Here is a 21,604-nt window from a genome sequence, read left to right as displayed (position 1 = left end):
CTCAGCCCTGCATGCTCACAACAGCTGTGAATGGGAGTATTTGGGATTTCGCTCTAAGGGTTGACTAAAATAAAAGTGAAACTACGCACTATAGCCTATTGTTGGTCTACTGGCACACCAGCCAACAGTTTGCTTCTTCTTTCGGTTTATCCAACGTTTAGCCTACAACACATTTGTAGATGGATTTTCTTTCAGAGCATCACGTTCTTATGGAATAATATGATGGCTGCATAACTGAAGGTGAGTTTTCTCTTCAATTGGCTCTAAATTGTAGAGTTACGCAGTGGGAGATATCGTTTTTTTTTAGGTTTGTTTTAGATGTAGGCCTAGTTATGGTGTTTTTAAAGAGAAATAGACTAATAAAATGTGATTTGAAAGCCAATACAACACTTCATCTATATACAATCATGCTTTAAGTTAATATCTCTATATATGCATCTATTGGGCTTTTATTTTGTACAATATCTAGTAAAATTACAAAGTGAAAGTGCGGAAACAATATAATTAACGTGTATCATCCGATCATTTGTTTTTGTTTTCACATATGAAAACGAGAAAACAACTCCTTTTTCAGTTTTTTTAGAAAAACGAAATTATGACTTGATTTTTGGTTTTCCCGTTCTTGCACGGAAATCAGAAAATCCACTTGATATTCCGATGTTCCCCTGTGGGTGGTGCTAATTCTGATTGGCAGGATATGCATTCATTGTTTTTCAAATTAAGATTTTACCCACACTGTATTTGTTAGCCTGTAAAATTAGTCTATATGTAAAATTAATAGTCTATATGCATGCTTTTTGTCACCCAATTATTTGGCTTAACTCACTGAAAAAATCTATTGAAATAGCCTAAATATAAACATGTTCACGCATTGACAGACAAAAGGCCCGATCTGTTTTTGTATGAGAGGGGAAGACCCATCTCATCGTTTAATCCTGTTGTGTTCAAAGTCATGTTAAACCATTTTTTGTTCCCAGTCAAAAATAGATAGATAGATAGATAGATAGATAGATACGTTATTGATCCCCAAGGGGAAATTCAAGGTCCCAATAGCTTAAGACATCACACACAACATACACATACATCATAAACAGGATCATAAAAAAAAGCAAATTCACATGAATAGCATATGGACAATAAAAGAAAAAATACTAAATACTAAATAAATAAAAAATAATAATAATAATAAATAAATAAATAAAAAGAATCCAATAAAAAAATCCACATGAATGTACTAAGGGATGTATAAGTATGAGACGCTTGCAGTGAGAGGGCAGGGACTGACCCTGTGATTCACTATGAGATTGTGCGTCATGGTGGTAGTGCAAATAGGTCCAATAGTGCAAGGATAAAGTCTAGAGACCAGCATTAAATATGGACAATATAAGAGATCAAAAGTCAATATTAGAGGTTTGAAGTAATAGTGTTAGAGCCATTGTTCAAGTATTAAGTTATGTTAGACCTCAGTCCAGGCTGGCGGGTGGAGGGAGGGAGGGATTGTGCATATATGGGCTAATATAGCCAGTTAACAGTGTAAACAGTATACAGTGGGCCAGTGGACAGTCAGTACATAACTGTTATTATAGGAGGTAGTGGAAGTGGTGGAGAAGGAGGAGAGGCAGACAGACTATGCAAAGAAGTCTCTCTCTCCTCTTCTCTTTAGTGAAGCATTGTAGAGTTGTATGGCCCTGGGGACAAATTACTTTCTCAGTCTGTCATGACTGACAAAATGACCGTTCCATTAATACTCATCATACAAATTTAAATAATACATTCTTTGTTTTAGGTGTTTTTATTAACTTAAATTCTTATGAATAATACAATTTTTTTTGTCTATTTGTTATTTATGGCCTGTATGCCTCATTGATCTGAGCTTATACATCTTGAATTCGATCGAGTACTAAAAAACATAAATGCTGGATTATTTTGACGATAATAAATAATCAGATGAAACATAGTATACTGTTTATCACAGATTACTTTGGGCCAAAGTTACCAAGGACATTTTTAAGAAACCATTTAAAAATGTATACATTCACATAAAGTAACACCTGTTTGGGTCAAAAGTAAGAGATTTTATCTGTCACTTTGGAAAAAGAGAGAGACTATGAGAAAAAGGTTAGAGTAGTAGGCGTGAAAAAAGCAGGGAAATATTTAAAAAAAAAAAAGAAAAATAATAAAATGATCTATGGAAAGGAGTGCCATGTCTTTTTGGTACATGATAAAGTATCTGCATTCAGGAAAAAGTTGGACTGTGTTGGGCTCGCGTGGAACAGGGCTCAGTCCCTGAGCGATTTGTACCACGCATGCGTTGAAACACTTGACGACCAACAGCGACCAAACATCACAACTTTTTTTTTTTGTATTAAATCTTTATTATACAATAGTCATACAAACAATCAAGACTAATAACCATAGACTGTATACTATTAATGCGATGAAGTGTAAACGTACATAAGTGTCCTTTTCGAAGACGGGATGACAGCTCTTCCAGCCACCACTGCTGTATGCCACTATAGTAGCTACATGCTAACGGCAGTAAACACTATAGTAGCTACATGCTAACGGCAGTAAACATGTCATCTTAGCTGCCACTGTTGTTAAATTCTCCCCAATTCCGGGTCACATTCCTGCTGAAACATGTCCGATTGTGTAGTGTTTGGTTCAGAACCCTTTATCTGCGATTTTTGACCTTAGAAAGTGCTGCTTCGTTCCACTAAAATCTAACGTTAGCATACTCTAATATAATTATTATGTAGCTGTATGCTAACGCGACATAGCGGAGTATATATAGCTATATGTATGTATATAGCAGGACTAAAGTACTATCTATTTTTGACTGGGAACAAAAAATGGTTAACATGACTTTGAACACAACAGGATTAAACGATGAGATGGGTCTTCCCCTCTCCTACAAAAACAGATCGTGCCGTTTGTCTGTCAATGCGTGAACATGTTTACATTTAGGCTATTTCAATAGATTTTTTCAGTGAGTTAAGCCAAATAATTGGGTGACAAAAAGCATGCATATAGACTATTAATTTTACATATAGACTATTCATTTTACAGGGTAACAAATACAGTGTGGGTAAACTCTTAATTTGAAAAACAATGAATGCATATCCTGCCAATCAGAATTAGCACCACCCACAGGGGAACATCGGAATATCAAGTGTTTTTTCTGATTTCTGTGCAAGAATGGGAAAACCAAAAATCAAGTCATACTTTCGTTTTTTCGTTTTCATATGTGAAAACAAAAACAAATGATCGGGTGATACACGGACCATTCCAACAGTATCAGCTGGTTGATCGCATCTGTACTTTTTTTTCTATTTCTCTTTATATCTTTCTCTCTAGCGTTATTTGCTTAATTTCAGTATCACGTACCCTATATTTTACACAGGCATGTGTATCCTTCACACATTTAGTTTTGTTATTCGCAAATAGCTTATTGGCTTCTATCAATAAAAAAATATATTTTTTATAATTGTTCAGATTTGAATGGTAGTATGTATAACAATTGTTCCAACTATAAATATTCAGACACAGGCAAATATTTCCCTGTAACATGTTTTGAAATGGCTACCAGGCCAGTTTGTCAGTCAAAATAAACGCTGTATCATAACCAGGCGCTAGATGTCGCCAAATGCGTCCGACGCATGCAACATGTATATAAATTATGATTATTCACACCTAATTCCAAAAATATCTTTAATGTAGGATGGATTAGTGACGTCCAACGTTTCCTCTACATCCTTGAAAGTACATTTAAGGTACTTGTACTTTCAAATGTACATGTTGTGCTACTTTATGTCTCTACTCCACTACATTTCAGAGGGATAACAGTCTTTTTTAAATCACATTATTAAAGATGAAACCAGTGCTTTTTGCGCAAAGGATCTGAGTACTTCTTCCACCACTAATCCAAAACGTGAAAGGTATTCATAACATATAAACAGTGTTTTGATAGTTTATACAGTGGTGGATGGTAGGGCTACAACTAACGACTTTTTCATAGTCGATTAATCGGTTGATTATTTCTCGATTATTCATCTATAAAATGTCAGAAAATGGTGAAAAATGTGGATCAGTGTTTCCCAAAAGTCCAAGATGACGTCCTCAAATGTCTTGTTTTGTCCACAACTCAAAGATATTCAGTTTACTGTCACAGAGGAGAGAAGAAACTAGAAATAATTCACAGAAGCTGTGGAACTTTTACTTTTGTCTTAAAAAATTACTCAAACCGACTAATCGATTATCAAAATAGTTGACGATTAATTTAAGAGTTGACAACTAATCGATTAATCAATTCATCTTTGCAGCTCTAGTGGATGGATGGCACTATTAAAAGTACCATTAGTGTAACAAATTACTATACAAGTTAAAGTGCATTGAAAATGCCACTTAAAAAAAAACACGAAAGTATCATTAGTGAACTTTGCTTAGTAGTATCAACATAAAAGTACTCATAATGCAAAAAAAGCACCTGTGAGTGTTTAATGTGCCAGTAGCATTTGTGTAGTATTAGTTTGTAGATGTGGAGATCATTTGAATTATTTAATATGTTCATTCCATAGCAGTGCATGATATTTTATAAACTGTTTATATATTTTGTTTGTAAACATCATAATCTGTTAAGCAAATAAAGTATTCAGGTAAATATATGGCAGTAACAAGTACAATGTTTGCCTCTACATTGTAGTGGAATAGAAGAAGTAGCATGGAGTGGAAATACTCAAGTAAATTACAACTACCTCAAATTTGTACTTAAGTACAGTTATTGAGTAAATCTTCGTGGTATATACCACTACTGTACCAGCTGCAACATTATAGTTATGCTTACACATTATGCATACATTTATAAAAATCCCATTTTCTGAAATAAGTACTTTTCTTTTGGTACTTAAAGTATATTTTGATGCAAATACTTTAGTAGACTACTGTTTAGTAAGTAACATTTTAAATGCATGACTTTTACTTGTGACAGTATTTATACACTGTGGTATTGCTGCTTTTATTAAAAAGCTGTGTAGTTCTTCCACCACTACTTAATACCTCAATAATTTAACACTCGTATTTTAGCACATTATTTGTTTACATGTACTTGAGTCAAATTTTCATTTATTTATTTTACACTGTTTCTTTTATTTGAGTCAAGGATGTAGGTGCTTTTTGTACCGCCTATCCCTTGTGTAGCCTAAACTGAGGTGGGTGTCAACACATCAGATTATTTTAAAGAACACCAGATGTCAATATTGGTACAGTTTAAGATAAACACAAAATCAGGAATAACCACTAGATGGCGCCAATGCCTTTATTATAACGGACATGAATTTGACGTGGTCTCTTAGTGGTATGTAAAAAAAGGAAGTATCACGTTTGCAGTTATAATAACTTACAGGGTGCGTGTTATTAATTCACCTTGAAACTTAACTTACATGCTGACCATATCTCACGTATTTTTGGAATTCACCATAGAGATATCTTTTTACCACAGTCAACCTACAGAGCTGGTGAATAAGCACCCTACTGTAAAAACAGGAAATGAATCTTTGAAACAGGGGCAGTCACACTTGATCTACTTTGAACCCAACCAGCAATGAGGGCCTTTTATGAACCAAACATTCTTAAGAACAAATTTGTTCCTAAACCACACTTATGCAGCTTTCTTTTATAATTTTGTAACTAATTATTTTCATTATTTTACACATAAATAAATGTTTGTTTGTTTTAATAAATATACACTACACTTAACACTTCTGCTCATTTGTAAAGTACTTTGAATTTCCATTGTGTATGAATTGTGCTAGGCCTGTATACTTCATCAGTTCTGCGCCCTTCTAGTAATTGCATTACATGCATCGGTTTTATTTGCTGCTTTGTATCCACTGCTGACGCTACATGCTATATGATGTCTCGTTTTTCGCTAACATCTTGCAGCAGTTCCTCCACTTCAGAATTACTAGTTTACAAGTTTTTCTTTCTTTTGGATTTGAGGCCTCCAACGTCTTTACCACGTCTTTTTCGACATTTCTGTAAGTGTGCACACAGCCTTGCCATCTCATGCCCTTTTATGGGAATTAATGGGGCGTTTACCTATGCTAAATAGGGGCAACGGGCACAAGCTTTCAACTTACGAAGACATTGGGATCCATCATTCTAAGAACACACCTGCGAACAATTCTGCTGTTTAAGAACACGTCATGAATCAGATGTAGACTTTTCTTAGGAACTTTCTTAAGAACAAATTTAAGAAAAAACGTAGAAAGATATTGGTGCTTAGCAAACACGTATCCCAGTCACTGGCCCAAGATATCACAAACTTGGACTGACCTTCCCATACCATCACTTGGCAAAACCTTTATGCAAAAAAGACCTGCAAAAAACAATGAAAGATGACTCAAAGATACTTATTTGGCATAAAAGCTTCAATGCTAGCTGGCCTGTGTATATGTATCACGGCATTCGAATGATTGAGCCTTAGGTATGCCTTTGTCTCGTTTTCATGAAATCTGTTTTGCTGATAAATGCTTTTATTATCCATTCTCATCAGTTACCAGACAAGATCTAAAAGCAGTGAAGCAAATAGATAACAGGCTTTCACAGATCTTTTGTCAGGTTTGAAGGCATCAAAAGCAAGTTGGAAATTATTATCCGTTGCAGTTTGAGCATGTGAGACAAAGAGTATGTGATAGTAAAGAGGATTGAATAATTAACTTTTAGAGTGTGCAGCAGGACTGCTCAGTCATTACATAAATGATCCTTGTGATTGTGTGACTTTTTGAACCCTTCTAAAGAATATTATCTCATAATGCTTAATGTTTATTGGTATTTTCGCGCATTATGTTAGTGTAAAATAGGAAATCCCAAGAAACTTACTGTCAAAGATCCAAGACCTGTGCATTAACATATTGCATTTGTCAATGCCCCTGTTTAAGACAATGTCCCATATCTATTTTATGTGGTCCTAACTTTATGTAATTCCCTGTGGTTGAAAGCTTATCTAACACACAAACTGTGGTGATGCACTGAGCCCCACCCATCTGGCAGTCTATGGAGTCTAAAACAAACACAAAGAACCATTAGCAAGTACGATTTGCTCCAAATCTGACTGACAAGTAGGAAACTGTCAGCTGTCTGCTCCTCTCCTGTATTTTCATAAACAAGACAAGCAGTTCATCAAGTACAAACTGGCTGATTCACAAGAAAAACACAATGACATTTTCAGATATTTTTTGTCAATGCCGTGATTACAGTGGCTTCTTACAAAGATGTTATTGCAAAAGGCAGTGCTAAAATGCTCCAGGGCACCTCAGATGGTACGAGATTCATACAGGGAGGGCTTGTGGAGTGGATTTCCAAACTCTAGGCTGGTTTCTTATAAATGCCTAAGTATCCCATGTCAGCAGCACCACCCCCTGGTCGGATTATGGAACTGCATGGCAATGCCTTCTCTCAAGTCACGTGATTTATAAGAAATTGAGCTTCCAGCTTAGAGCATGCCACACAGTAACCCAAAGCCTTGCAGAGAGACTGTAACGCTCTTACTCAGCAGTTCCTTTTTTATTGCATCATGTGTTTGTGCAGTTTTTTTATCTCTTATCTGAAGATAGCAGACTTTAGAATTATATGGGAGTGGGATATGTAGTTCATTAGTTGATCTCTTGGCCTTGAAATGTCATCCTGCATGCATGAACCCAGTCACTTACAGCTGTGAGTTTTGGCTTTAGGGTCTTGTGACTTCAACCTGAGGCAATTGTGTCATCATGTTGGGGAATATTTTTAAAGCCTTTATTGGGGTTCTCATCACAACCAAAATTAGAGCTGGTCACCCAGAGTTTCTCATGTAACAGTTTTGCCAAAAGGCAGATAAAAGAACATTATGTTTGCTTTGAGCCGTTATATTTCTCTGGAAAGGAAAGCAGATGTGCTTAATGCATTGACCACCATCCATTTTTAAATTATTGGTCTTGGTGTGAAATGTAATGAAATGAAAGTAAGGTGAAAGGTGGTGATTTTAGCAGCCCATATGTAGAAAGCGCTAACAATACAGAATTAAATAATTGAAGGATGGACGTCCCCAGTTATAGAAATGCACACATTTCTGAAACGGATTAAAAAAACGTGGTATGTTATTGAACAGGTCTAGCAGCCAGCATGTTTAATCTCTTCTCCCTTTTTTTCTTCCTGTTTTCTGCTTTTGTTGTTGTTTCCATGACTTTAAATAGCGCCAAAACACCTCACCTGTAGCCCCACCCACAGCAGATGGCATGGCAGCACAAAGACATTTCCATTGAAATGGGATTCCAGTAAATGGAGGATTTAGTCTTGTACACTGGCCAGAGACTGTATTATTATTATTATTATTATTATTATTATTATTATTATTATTATTATTATTATTATTTATTTAAGTTAATTTAATGTTAAAAACAAGATATGTTTTTAAAATTAAAAAAAATGAGCTTAAACACATTACACACTTTAAACACCAACAGTTGAAAAGAAGTTGAGGAATTGAATGAGTGTTTCCTGTTTCACAAGACAAAGAGCATGTCAACTCTGTTAAATAACACATACCAGATTTTAGGGAATGGCTGTAGCTCATTCTTGAGTGCCGTTTACAGTGCTGCTGCTGCCAGCTGCCAGGGATCTGTTTCTCAGATAACCTTTTGCACTTAGATAGTGTATCCCACATACTTAGATACACTCGGACATATATATGTATATGTATCACCTGTAGTTATTGGGGGCGGTTGAAGGATTGTATGATCTTCTAGAAGTACAAGAGAGTCAGGAATTCCTGTTGATCAGCTAAGATAATTTAAACCCTAGCTGCCACCCACATCCAGAAATTTCCAGAGAACCTGTACAGTATAAATCCCCTTCATTGACTTTCTTGTTTGTTCTTGCTGTTCTATGACTGGATATTTACAGCAGGTCCTGGCCTATAAGACTGCTCGGCCATAGATATTAACCTTAAAACCCCCTGGCATCTGCAAGGAATTTAAAAATGTAATGTGTCTGGAAATTGTGGTGGATGTGTCAGGGTGTGAAAAAGCATTCCAAAGGTTCTTCAATTATGTTTTTGAAAAGTCTGCATTTATTCTCAGGAAGCCACACCCTCAGCTAATAGGGACACAAGGCTTCTGAGCATAAAAGCTAATAGTGAGGCAGTGGGCTGGCATCATTATTTACAGCAAATTATCCTGGTCAAAACACATCAACACTATTGTCGATAGAATGGACAAGGCATTAGCTGTAGTAAGCAATGCAGAAAATGCTTTACACCTGATTTAACTAAACTTGTACTAAGTACTCTTATTCTTTCGCAGCTTGATTACTGCCAGATAATATGAGCGAATGCCACAAAAAAGGATTCAAGCAAACACCAGCTGGTACAGAACAAAGCAGCACACCTGGCTTCCTAGTGTCCGTCCAGCACTAACAACTAGCATGCACTGAAGTAAAAGTTGAAAATGGGATGATCCGTGTGCTTGTGGTTTTAACATGAAAAAATGTAAAATTCAAAACTCCATCATATCAGTACAGTCAATTAAAACACAAGTTAGAGTCGAGTTCGAGTAAGTTTTACTCATACATATTAATGTTATTCACAAATATATGTCATGTTTGGCATTTGTGTTGACTGTAATGTGACTTAATGTAGTTTTTTTAAATCACATTAATATAGTAGGTTGGCACATTGCAATGGGGATATTTGTATTTCTATTGTTTATTAAGGTAACAAATAAATAAAACATGCAATTCCGAAACTGTCCTCGCAAGAAAAACGACAGCATTAGTACAGTAAGTGCCCCAAAAATTACATGTGTTTCTAGGAAAGGCCCGCCCTACAAAGCAGCTTGATTGGTTGGGGTTAGGCATTGACCCCGAGTGGTTAAGGCTAGGATAGCTGATTGGTCAGGGGATAGGACCCGAACAAATCAGGTTACGTTACCTTGCGTTAGAATGGACTCCTGGCCAATAGTAGTGTGTGAATGCTATTGAAGGGCGGGCCTTTCCTAGAAGTTGTGTGGGTTCTATAATAACGCCTCTAGCGGCCATAGTAATTGTGACAGAAGTTGTGTAACATTATTTTAGTGAAACAAAATCTGAAGAGGGTAAAGGTCGGGGGGGATGGATGGCTCAACAGAACATCAGGCTTTTAAATAGGAGACTGCAGATTGTTTCCTGTATGCTAACAACAGTGTTGGTTTCTTTAAGTCATGACCCTGATTGTTCGTAAAGCCTTATTTTAACAATAACGACAAAGGTGCCCTAACCATAACAAAGTGTTTTTATAACCATAACCAAGTTGCGTTTGGCCCTAAACAAACAAAACCTTAACCACAGCAGTATCACAACATTAAACAGATTGAGGCACTGACACATGATGTCTTCGTTCCGATAGAGACATCAGCTCAGAAAACACTATGTGTAGTTCTGAAAGGCAGTTACAAACAACGGGTTTTGTTGTTTAATTTGAAGGACTTGTTGGAGACTCCAGCATAGGTTATGGCTGTGCATTAAGTAGTGTTGGATGGACTTCAAATGAAAACCACTCTCTTGAAGAGTCCAAAGAGGGAACATCAACTTCTCACTAGCTAGCTTTCACAATCAATGATGGACAAGAAAAAGAAAAACACAGACTGGTCACTACAAGCCAATGTATTTAGTCGTTTAGGCTCAGCAAGACTTCTTAACTCATGATTTATGACACACATTTCACCAGACCTCCATTGTTTAAGTCAGAAGTGTGACTACACAAGATAAAGACTTCAGGAGCACATTATGCATGTTCATTAGGAAGGAATAAATGTACTGTTTCACATTCATACACTTTACTCAAAGATCATAAAATGCATTCAGACATTCATATGAAGCAGGAAAACACCCAAATGGCAGTTTTTTTAGCTGAAGGAAGTCCTGTAGGGAGGTAGAGTCATTTGTAGACAATGATTGGGTTGAGTCACAAGATTATCTGTGACCTGCACTGTTAAAATGCATCATTCAGTATAAAGTGTACTGTTTACAGTATTATGTGATGTGTCACGTATTCTCTAGAGTAGTCTTAAAGTTGTTGTTATTATCCTAAAATTGCATGGTGCAAATTCACAAGTGGTTAGTACCTGGTTAAAATTCAACAGCTGCTTGGTTTGACCTGTTTGTTTTGCTACTTGGTGTGGTATTGTGGGCACGGTGCCATCCCGCCGGGCACCAGTGTATGACATACACCAGAGAGAGAGAGATTTTAGTCTTTCCAGTAAATCAGCCGACTCTTGTAAATTGTCTTCTTCTTTCTCTCTCCTCTCTCTCTCTTTTGTAAGACACACACTTAGACCCACACAGACAAACATCTAACCATTAAGCAATCTTGTCCCACAAGGCAGCCAGAAACATGGCTTTGGTCTTTCCAGAAAGTCAGCTGACTTATTCTCTCTCTCTCTCTCTCTCTCTCTCTCTCTCTCTCTCTCTCTCTCTCTCTCCTGCTCGCCCACACATACAATACACTCCCGCTCATCTGCCCACACACACACACGGCTATAATCACACATCACTGAATCTTTAGCAAACAGGCAACTCCTGTTTACAGACATAACTGGATCTGATTATATTAAACATGAAAGTTTGCATGAATTAGGTCTATGTCCAGAGGAGGTATTCAGATCCTTTACTTAAGTAAAAGTAACAATACAAAGTAAATCCTGCATTAAAAATGTTCTCCCTAAATTGTAGAATTATAAAGTTGCATAATATGGAAATACTTATGTACAGTGAAGTTAAAGTAACTAAAATGTGTACTTTGGAATAACATACTGTATATTTTTCTTTTTTTACAGCCTTGATGTAATTGTCATGTTTTTTACCAATGTAAGTTATTCTCTCAACAAGCAGTGGCATGAATATTGAGCAGTATTGGGGTTTGTTATCGTATTTGGGATCGCATCCAGTTGAATTCTCACTTAACCTTAACAGACTGCACACAAAACAGAACAGTAAAAAGATAATGCACCTTTCAAAAGAGGATCACGACTGTGATCTAAAAAGTTGAAGGACAAAAACCTTTGTATTTAGGGTATCTTATTTTCAGGCGGTTCTTGTTAGAGAAATAGTTTTATTGTAGACATTATAAAAATATAACTTTATTTGTTTAGCACTTTACTTGCCTAAGGACACGAGAGACAGTATTACAATACAAAACTTTCTTAAATGAGATAAAATAATAAATAAAGTCATACAAGCCAGTTAAAAGTCAGTTTTAAAATGTTTGTTTTTAGCTGACTTTTAAAAGAAAATATAGGAGTATCCAGGCAGATTGTGAAGAGAAATTCATTCCACAGTTTAGTTGCAATGACAGCAAATTCAGTCACCCAACTGCGAGAAGAGCTTTTCTGTTGACCAGTGTCCGCCATTGTATCACTTTAGTAGATTAGATATGTAGCTTGTAGCTAATCCATTCAACTCTTTGTAAGTGATTTATAGACTTTTGAACTGTACACTGAAAACAATGGGAAGCCAATGAAGCAGAATGAAGAGTGCTCAATATAGAGTTACAAAAATCCAGACTGGACCAAGTAAAGGCATGAATAACTTTCAAGCCAGACATTAATGGATGGATTTTAGAGATGCTTCTTAACTGACAAAAACAGATCTGACTTGGTTGGATGTCAAAGCTCTGATTTGAAGAAAAAAAATAACAATTCTGATTGATCAGTATTGGTGGCATGAAGCCACACGAGTGCTCCGCTGAAAACAACTTTTCAACTGATTTAGAAAGTTGAAATGAGCCCTAAACGTGACCCATCTATCCAAAGCAGTTTTGACTAAACCATATAAACATTTAATGCCATTACCCCTTAATCGATCACACTGTGTGTGACGACGTTCTTTATCGATCGCATCCTGATCATCTAGTCATATGGAGCGCAGATTGTAAAGTGGCACACGCTGTAATTAAAATTTCCTCACATTAAGCTCCAAATAACGCTTTAAAAAGTGGTGTTAACTTTCTAAAGTCACTTTTTACCACATTTACAGCAAAATTTGTGAGCTTATATTTTCTTTTCCTGTAAAAAATAGTATTACATCTAAATATAAAAGTTACATCTAAATATTGAATCTAAATGTTAAACCTAAATAATTAAAATAACTTTTTAAACGTTAGCAGCTAAATGTGGAAACATGTTGCTGTTAATTTCAGCGTGCGCCACTTTACAATTTAACCCCAAGTCGACAGCCTTGTCTTAGCATATCAAGTTTTAAGCATTACAACTAAAGACACCTCTGGCAGCAGATTAATTACCACTAATTCTCTCTCTCTCTCTCTCACACACACACACACACACACACACACACACACACACACACACACACACACACACACACACTCTCTCTTTCTCCCTCCCTCCCTATCTCTGTCAGACACACACCCACAAATACTCACCCACACAAAGACAAGCATGTCCACAAAAATGCATCAATTAAATGAGTTTCACTCAAAGTGCTCCTTATTCTACTCAGTTTAGCCTTCAAGCCCTCACATGCACCCAGATACCAGAGTGTGGTCCGGGACTTTTGATTATTCAAGTGTACTGTAGATGGATGATTCATTTATTATTCTCCATCAGGGTATCAGTGTTGGTAGTGTTATGTTGAGTCATGTTGAGTCATGTATGATGTTGAGTCAAATCTCAAGGTTACACCTTGAGATTTATTGATCTATAAATAAATAACTTTTACATTACATGGTATTTAGCTGACGCTTTTATCCAAAGCAACTTACAATTGCTATATATATGTCAGAGGTCGCACGCCTCTGGAGCAACTATGGGTTAAGGGTCTTGCTCGGGGACACATTGGTTGATGTATCGCAGTGGGATTGAAACCCGGGTCTCCCACACCAAAGGCATGTGTCACATCCACTGCGCCAATTATTTTCCTATTTTCTCTAAAGTAGCCTTTAATCATGCTGCAGTGCAAAGACAAAGACAATCTGACTGATGTCGAGATGATCACATTGATAACTGAGATAAGACCTCCAAATGGCGCCTTGATAGCTCACCCGGTAGAGTGTGGGCCCCATGTACAGAGGCTTAGTCCTCGCCGCAGCACCTGCAGGTTCAATTCCAACCTGCAGCCCTTTGCTGCATGTCGTTCCCCCTCTCTCTCCCCTTTCATGTCTAAGCTGTCCTATCGAATAAAGGCCTAAAATGCCAAAATAAAAATAAAATTAAAAAAGGCCTCTAAATGGCAGACTTCTGCATTCTGTTTCCTGCAATTGTTTTCAGCTGTCTTCTGCCGGCCCTCTCTCCTGTACTGCTCCAGCATGAGCATTCTGCCAAGACCCAGTGTAGGTCTTTTAATAGGAGACTATGGCTCCTCTTAAATTAAATTGACCTTTAGCTCAATTATTGTTAGCTGCTATGGTTAAGAACATTGCTGTAGTAAATGCTGTTGAATCAGTGTATGTGTGTGTATATATATATATATATATATATATATATATATATATATATATATATATATCATACCTCCTAAAGTCATAAAAACCCTTTTTTTAAATGGGAATTGAACCTCTGGCTTTGAATTGTATTTTCTTCTCTTTTTTTTTTTAAAGAATATTTTTTGGGCATTTTAGGCCTTTACTTTTTTATAGGACAGATGAAGACATGAAAGGGGATATATAGAGGGAATGACATGCAGCAAAGGGATGCAGGTTGGAGTTGAACCCACGGCCGCTGCGTCGAGGAGTAAACCTCTATACTATATGGGCACGTGCTCTACCAGGTGAGCTACCCAGGCGCCCAGTTCTTGGGAACAACTCTAACAATTTGAGATAACTACAGCTGTAGGTATTTGTTTAGTCGCACATTGCCAGACCTTCCGACCCTTCTATACTAGGGTCTGGCTAGTCCATACAGCATTCCGGGATGGGAGAAAAACGTGCTGTGGTTTATTGGCATTTCTTTAAACCAATCACAATTTTCTTGGGCAGTGCGGCTGCAAAATAGCCTCGAGCAGGAACTTCTTTTGGTGGAATGTGTAAGTTCAAAAGTTGTTTTAGTTGTGCAACAGAAAACTCAGATTGGACAGATAGTCTAGCTAGCTGTCTGGATTTACCCTGCAGAAATCTGAGGAGCAGTTAACCGTAGTCCTCATAAATCCACCGGAGTTTAGAATGCCAACACAAAGAAAGCGGAAGGAAACGGACATGAGGGAATGACATGAGCCAAAATGAGGGACATCTGGCGGAATTTCCGGTGGCATCTGAACAATCCCAGAAATGAAACGTCATCGATATAGACTAGTATGTGTGTCACTATGAGTAAACTGCAGTGAGCCACTGATGCCTTTCACTATGATGAGTCACAATGAAACTTAGACACAACTGCTGCAAATTATTTTTGTGTTGGTGTGTTTTGGATGCAGAGTTTGATAATTAAACTTGCAGTGTCTCTGTCTTCGCCATCAGGCCAGCCTCCATCACAAGATATTCAATCAAATTAATGTGTGTTAATTAGTGTTTCTCAAATGAAAAGCAGAGTGGCTGACTTTTACTTTTTAAGGCAGTGTTGCGTCCATCCTTAGTATGAATGATTGTACTTTTCCCCCTTTATGATATTATATAAACTGAGCGATGAGCCGATGAAGATGACATTTTCATAATAATGTACCTTTATTTATCCAGGGCAAGCTTTAATGCAACAGTAGCAGCAGGCAGCAGGGAGAAATGCAAATTTGCAAACACTTCCTCTTCTTCCTCTACACTTTTACCCCAACTGACACCCACACCCAGGGCACTGTCAGGAATTATGGACCAGTCACCAGGGGACAACATTGTTAAATTTTGGAAAATAGAAATCCAGTTGTAATGATGTAGATCCAGAGGTTAGAGGACTGGTGGTTTTTAAAGAAAACCACAAACTTTTTTCTAATTTTAATCTTAAACTTAGCCACCAAGACCACAATCATGAGTGTCACCTCACGGTTACTGTAGTCTCGCACACAGCACTGTATCAGTGATGGAGTATGGCCCGGCTACATCGCCTGTCTATTCTGAAATAGGGGAAAGAAAACTCTACCTTGTTTATATTTCTTTAAATGCATGAGAGCCTCCTAGTTGTGAATCAAATTTAGAGATATCGGGAATTTCTGATGGCTACGATATCGTCACTTGACGGAAAGAACTACAGAAGTGTCAACAAACTGGTGTCTAAAAGCCTACATTGGTGACAGTTACAGCAAAATCTCAGCAAATAAAAAGGAGCAATACACTTTTTTGCTTCTGGTTTAATTTAATAACCAACTGCCACAAATATATAACACAATCCCAAACTAATTTTGACTGTATAAGGTTTGAAACGGCTAGAATTGGGGGTTAATTATCTTTGAATGATTGTGAAAGCCCATTTATCACAATAACATGACATTGTTATGTTAATGTTTGAGTAATATTATGTTTTAGATTTACATGTCCCCTTTTAAATGAGTCCATCAGTCCAGTCCCACTTAAACTGCAGTGAGGCCCATTAAGAGACCCAAACTGAGCAGAAATTCAAATGCAAAAAATGCAAAAGTGTCATGTTTATTTTAGCATTAGGCAACTGCAGTTGCTAATATTCAGTTAAATTATATATATATATATCTCATATCATCAAGTGTATATAAGTGTATTCTATATATGATATATAATACACTTAAAATCACATTTTCAACTTACTTTCATATTCTGCTGTTATTGTTATTGAGCAGGTTGTGTTTCCAGTAAACTGCATCTGTTGAAATTATGCCAAGGCAAACAGGAGCAGGTGTGTTTTTAAAGTAAGACACTGACAAACAAACAGAGACACACACACACACACACAATACTAAAACTGGAACATGAGAAAACAATGTGGCCATATAATATTTCACAAAGAGATAATTATCTAACATACATACATTTGTTAGAATTCTTTCTAAATACTTTTGACAGACCAGCAATCATAAAAGCCAACCGTTGTGTAGTTTTATTATGTAACCTTCATGAACTTGACATAATTACACTTACTGATCCCCAAAAGTTATTTTACATTTGTTGGTTTCTTTAAAATAAATTCTAAATTATTTTCTTTAAGCAACCTGCTAAACGTGAGGCACACAGCAGTAACTTGATTATATACATACTCTATGTACCTTACTCATTTTACCAAATTGCCACTTGCTTGGTGTGGTGCTTTAGAATTAAATACAGTTTAAGTTTAGGTGATGTGAAATTAAAGTATTAACCACAAAGTAGTGAGTAATATCAGTTAGTGTCACAAGAGTGAAAAACCTAGGGAAATACCAAGCCGGCATGATTTTACCCTGCTGGTTACTGTGGTGTGTATGGTTGTGTATGTGTCTGTAACAACTTCAGGGGAAGTAACCTCGCATGTACATTTCTGTCGTTTCACAAATATTTTTTTTTCTAAAGTTTAAGTCCTCCTGATCTACAGTCTAAAGTGAGTCAGTGTGTAGAGTATTTGAAATGAGCGCATGTCACATGAAATATTTACACTCACCAGATGGAAAGCACCAGAGATATCTCCCACTGAACACACACACACACACACACACACACACATACACAGCCCCCCCTCCCCTCCCTCCTGTGTCCTCCACATCGTGTGTTTTATATGTTTTAGGTGTTTTCACTGCCATCTCATCTATGCACAGCACAGTGGGGAACAGTTTTGCGTTGTGGGTTTGAAACCTCCACCCAAGTGCCACACCTTTTCCTGATACATTGTCAGGGTATTTTAGGGACAGTATTATGAGACAGACTAACACATTGTTGATTAAATGCCAGTGTTGCCAGTGTTTTTATCTTTAACAAATATTCTCATGAATTTCTCATACTATAATACCTTATAGTCAGGGCCACACAGAATCTGCAGAAGCAGAATTCCACAGAATTCTATTAGAAATTAATTCTGGATCATCCCAGAGATGAGGGACTCCAGTTTGAGACTCGGACTCCAGTTGTACTTAAATTGCACACACAGTAACTTCAGACTTGACATGAGACTTGACTCAGACTCGAGATGCAGGACTCGGGAACAATCTTCATTTTTAGGAAAAGTCTGATGAGCTGAATGTTGTTTCCCTCCCTACGTAGCCTATAACCGACCTATGTAACACATAATATGTAATGTATCGGCTGTGCGGGGCCACACATGAGAGAAGACAACAAACATCACCACACCACACCGGCAGCTGCTGTACAATTCAACATAAGCTTTGGCTTCAAAAACTTCATACAAGGCCCAAACAAAAGAAGGATGTATGTAGTATCAAGTATGCAAAATATGTAGCATCAAGATAAAGGTTTCCGGTTCTCAAAGACACCTAATTATATCATGACACCTTTAATTTTATTATGACACCTGGAAATGCACCCTGATAGGTTAGCAAACATGTTTAGCTCAGCATTGGCCATTTAATGTTAGCTTCCTCCTTGCTTTAGCTACAACCTACGGGAGGTTAACTACGATTGTCGTTTGCTAGATGTATGAAAAGATGAATAAGCGTTTGTTTGTTTGTTTGTTTGTTTTTTGTTTGTTTTTTGTTTGTTTGTTTGTTTGCCAAAGTAGTCGATTTACATAATAATTTACGGCCCCACAAGACTTGGGACTTTACTTGGACACAATGATTTGTCTTACCTTAAATATACTCAAGGGGCAATAAAAGCAGAAAACTGTAAGTGATGGGGTTAAGTATAAATATGAAGATATACTGTACAGATAGACACTTAGCTGGCTCAGTAAACAGGCATTGACAGGTGCAGAGCCAGGCACCTCCACACATCCATCAGTTACCACCCCTGTCATTTGCTACGCATACACCCTCTGATGACAACATTTATGTCCCACGGACTCGAGCCCCTGCGTGAGGTCGCTTTTATTAGCATACTATTTCTTGTTGCACAGTCAAAGGGCTCAGTCATTCATGTCAATAACCCAAACTAAATACCACAAAAATCTGACTGAAATACTACGTATAGGGACACCGGGCCGACACCGGAAGATATTCCTTGACTGGAGTGTGGAATAGCTGCTGACCTGCCTGTCAGATGATATACTGCCCCCACGTTCATGTGCTGAATTGCATCTTGCGGTCGCGTAACATTAATTTCTGAAGACGTGCACAACCTACGCTCCAAAGGAAACGCAGGATACGTGTGGCAGCCATCTTACGGATGCGAACACGTACAGTAGTTAAAAGCAAGTATATTGGCACCTTAAGGGCCCTTCCCCGCCCCCAAACACACACACACACACACACACACACACACACACACAAATGAGTTGGTTATGTAAAGTTGTTGTTCCTGAAGAACCTCTATCATATAATATAGATAGATAGATAGAAAGATAGATAGATAGATAGATATATTGTTTATTGTCATTGCATATCACTACACAACTAAATTAAGATGACATCAATCAGTTACTTAGCAGGATAAAGATAGAAAGATGAAAAGTGACAGTGTCAGCAACAATTAATAGATAAATATACAATATGGGCCTGCAGACCAATCTACAACTGCATGGCCATACAGTAGATTTTTGCTGGGCGAGATATTTAAGGTGCTGAGAGTCTGCCTGTTGAAGAATGCTCTTTGAAATAATTTGCATGCCAGGTAACCTACATTGATTGATTTTTTTTCAAATGTGTTGGATTTAATTGAGTGTACCTCGCTGTAAATCCTGTGTTGTTGAGATACAGGTGAATGTATTTCTAGTTATTGTGCTGTTGGCTTTGAGTGTTCCTGTACTGTTATTCCTGTTGAGATGCAAGTGAATGTATGTCTTAGTTACTATGCTGTTGGCGTTAATTGTGTGCACGTGCACTGTAAATCCTGAATCGGTACAGGTGAATTTAGTTATTGTGCTGTGTACCTGCCTTCTGCCTCCAGATCATGTTGTGTGGTATGTCGAAAGTGTCAACATTTTCTTAATACAACTTTACAAAGCACTTCTTGGCAGTTAAGGCTCCTCCATAGGAGGCATTTTCCACTTCCTCCTTCCCCCGACCTTTGTTTGCATGAACCGATTGTGCTGCTGCAGCAGATTTATATCCTTGCTTTACAGTAACAACCGCCAACCTAACCCAACCACAGACCACACCATCAGTCAAAACCTGTTGACCAAATCCAAATGGCATCATGTAACTGGAACTAACGTGCAAATAAACAAGTGTTTCCACCTGATGATTTACTATCAGGTGTTTTTCAGGTCCAGAGACTTTTAATCGATTCATGCAATTTTAAAGGAACTGCAGCACACAAGACTTATTACTAATATTACAGTATATAATAACAACAGACTTATCCGAGTTAACCAAACATAATGTAAACACACACCTGTAAGGCTAGTCACCTCCCCTATTATTATTTTTTATCTCTTTGCACTTTATTTTAGTTTTTTCTGTTATAATGAGATTATAATTAAATACAACTTGAATTTAGAATGCTGTTGTCCAGATTCAGTTGCTTTCTTTGTGCGTGTGTCTTGTGTGCGTCAGTGTAAAATGGGAAAATAAAATGGTTTTAATGGTCAGCCACCAAAGAAACCCATTGATTTAATATCTACAAAAACCTGGAGTTATACTGTTTTCAAAATAAAATGCTTAAGATAAATGTTTGAATCTGTGTGGTTTCAGGTAACTTTAAAATTAAACTGTACAAACAACAAAATGTTTTCAATGGGCAGGAATCATTGTCCTTGACATACAATCAGCCATTGTTGGTTGGGGAACCAGGAAAAGAGAGCACAGTTACGTCTCAAGATGTGTTCCACCAATTTAAATATTTGCATGATAATGCAAAAATGTGTTCAATTCTAAACACCTTGTTTTTTTTCTGATAGGACAGCAATGTAACAAAGTAGTCCTGGTAACCTCCACCTCTACGTCTGCAGCAGAAAAAGGAAGAAGAAAGCGTGACGGCTGTCTGTCTGTAAGGGAACTATGTCTGAAAGTAAGACGGAGGCAGACTGTGGAAATTGTGGGAATATATATTCAGCAACAAAATATGAACACACAGTAAACATTAGATCTGAAGTCAGTACATATAAAGCGTTTCACATCCAGTTTTTGTCCAGTCTGCAGTTAATAACATAAACTCATAAACTGTCAATAAATACATTATATCTTCTTTCATCCTAAACATTGCTTGACCATAGTTAACCTACAAGACTTGATAGTGATAGAAGAAAACATTAACTAAGACATAAACTGAGCAAACGTGGCATTTCATGTACAGTTGTGTGTAAATGTGTAATGTAAAGTAGCACATTGTCATTGTGACCTCTGCTTGATTACTTAATGATTAATGTGTTATTTAGCCAGCCAGTTAGCTACTCGGTCAAAGTATTTTAAGTACAAACATCAAAGCAAGAAATCAAACAAACATGTTTAGCCATAGTGTTTTTATGAAAACTAAATTTTGCTTTATGTTAGAAGTTATGGTTTGATGATACAGATACACTAGATCACAAAGGCTCTTTAATTAAATAACATGTATCATGTGCTGCTATTATCCATATGTTAAAATAAATCAATACATTTCTGTAGTAAA

The 21,604-nt window shown here is 37.1% G+C and overlaps 1 long non-coding RNA gene across 1 annotated transcript; it reads left to right on the top strand.

Moving 5' to 3' along the window:
- The first annotated feature begins 52 nt into the window (after window positions 1-52).
- LOC116056105 lies at window positions 53-21,604 on the top strand. Its single transcript, XR_004106491.2, has 2 exons — window positions 53-240; window positions 20,895-21,604. It is a non-coding gene; the product is annotated as an uncharacterized LOC116056105 (long non-coding RNA).

The sequence above is a fragment of the Sander lucioperca genome, chromosome 13, assembly GCF_008315115.2.
Source record: "Sander lucioperca isolate FBNREF2018 chromosome 13, SLUC_FBN_1.2, whole genome shotgun sequence".
Lineage (NCBI taxonomy): Eukaryota > Metazoa > Chordata > Actinopteri > Perciformes > Percidae > Sander > Sander lucioperca.
The sequence above is the reverse complement of the archived record's forward strand: the minus strand, read 5'-3'. Positions and strand labels throughout refer to the sequence as shown.